Consider the following 2268-nt stretch of genomic DNA (forward strand, 5'->3'; position numbering starts at 1 on the left):
ATTTAGTACATATACAATATACCTTTTGTGTTTAATACTAATTTTAGTTACAACCGCAAAAAACTAATTTTAGGTACACAATTGATCAAATAAAAAGTTTATAATACAGTAGACTCAGTGAAAAATAAAACTAATTATTTTTAACTTTTAGTTTATTTTCGTTTGAAAATTAAACAAAAATATGCCTATTAATAATGTTATTATTGTATAATTTCTCAAAATGATTAAGTATTGTATTTTCAATAACTAAAGGTTAAGTTAATAACCCTTTTTTAAAATCTCATTTTTTAATTATTTTCTATTTGTATTTTTTTTTTCTTGGTTTTTATATAGGATTTTCTCGAGTTCTGTTAAGGATTTTCATTTGTAAGTTAATTTTATCGTGAGTAAAACATTAAAAAGTAATGGTATTAAAGGTGTACCATTTCAAGGTATCGAATAATACAGGTACAGTAGACCCCTGTAACACGGGTTCATATAATACGGATTCGTATAAAACGGCGAAAAAATTGCTATCATATTCGTATAGTACGGTAAAACGTCATCGCGACTCGTGTCGCGACAGGATTGGTCGAATCTAGACCAATAGCGGATATTGCACAAACCATTGAGCTTAAATGAGCAGCGGATCTACTAGAAATCATTTATTATTTAACGGCCATATAAATTATATTTATATTAATGATGTCTTCAGCGAATTTTTCGCAGAAAAATAATTTATCAGGAAACACGCGCCCGCCGATCGATGCGCCGCTCCGAGACGAAAACAAGCTTAAGCAATGGCGTCATCGAATAGTGCACACTCGGTAAGTAATTCTAAAATTTTTTGTTTATAGTATAGTTTATATGAATTATTCCCAAAAAATGATACGTGTTTTGGAAATGTTGAGTCAAATTAGTCTAGAATAGATTAATTTTATGGAAGAAAACATTTCAAACAGCCTTAATCCCTAAACTGCATACGTGGCGGGCTGTGATTGGCTCATGTATTTAAGTGGCTCGTACAACATGGTATTTATAAAACACGGAACGTATCTACCGTGTTATAGGAGAGTATACTGTATAAACAAATATATGCTTATGTATATCACGTATAACTTATAGGCATATGTAAATTAACTTATAATTAGGTACTGTGTTTACGTATTTTAATAGAATACAGTGTTGCTGCTTAGATATAGGCCTATTCAATTTCAAATCAAAGTTTAATATTTTAATTTCTCATTTAAGCTATTTTATAACATAAATAAATACCACGCAAAAAGACAACATTCAAAAACACCAAAAATCCTGTTGAGAGAATATTAAAATCTTGGTATGAGATTGATTATACTTTTATCATTAATTTTTAGTCATGTAACTTATTATTAATTTAAGTTAAAATTGTTATAAAATTGAAATAAGAAAGATATTCCAAAACTCAGCTGTTTCATAGAAAGTTAGTTTTGTTATTACTTTTTACGTGCTAGACAATCTAAGTTATAATTAAACATGAGAAAAACTTTCGAGTTATTACTGTGTAGGATGTGTTTATTCTCTATTACAAAACTATATTTAACAGCAATTGTTATGGCATGTTTTATCAATTGTAAGCGGTTATTGAAAGTCGAAAATTTTTTTTTATATAGGGTTTAATAAATTTTTGAATCGCCGCAAGTATGGAACTATCTGCAGCTTATTCTAAATCTATAGATAGAAATAAATTATCTTTTAATAAAAATCAAAACTTAAAAATATCTTAAGAGGCAATATATAAAATTATGATTTTTTATGTTTTTTAAAAACAAAACCTTCTTTCTATTATTAATGTACTACAATATATACTACAAATATCGCGTTATTAGTATTATATTACGTTATAAAATAATACTAATTAATTTTATTTATTTATACACAAGTTACAAAATGTGATATTTAAACACAGAAGAATTCACCTTTTCACCGAAAAACATTCTAGTTAAAGAAATTAATTTTTACTTCTACGTGTACTACCTAATTCAGATAATTCTCTGTGAAAAGACCTTTATAATGACAAAGAAAAATAATTTGGAATGATGGATTCTTTTTTTCTTATTGATCTTTAGCTTTTCTCATATTCCATGTGGAATCGCTATTTCTTATAAATGATTTCCACTCATTTTTTCGTTTAACTCTTCCGCAGTTATTACTATTACTTTTCTAACCAGATCAGCTCTATTCTAAAGGTCAGCAATCTCTTACGATTATTGTTCCAAGTGAAACAATATAACGCCTAGAAAGCCAATTTTA

Source organism: Centruroides sculpturatus, unplaced genomic scaffold (genome assembly GCF_000671375.1).
Source record: "Centruroides sculpturatus isolate CEXI.00-Female unplaced genomic scaffold, Cexi_2.0 scaffold177, whole genome shotgun sequence".
Classification (NCBI taxonomy): domain Eukaryota; kingdom Metazoa; phylum Arthropoda; class Arachnida; order Scorpiones; family Buthidae; genus Centruroides; species Centruroides sculpturatus.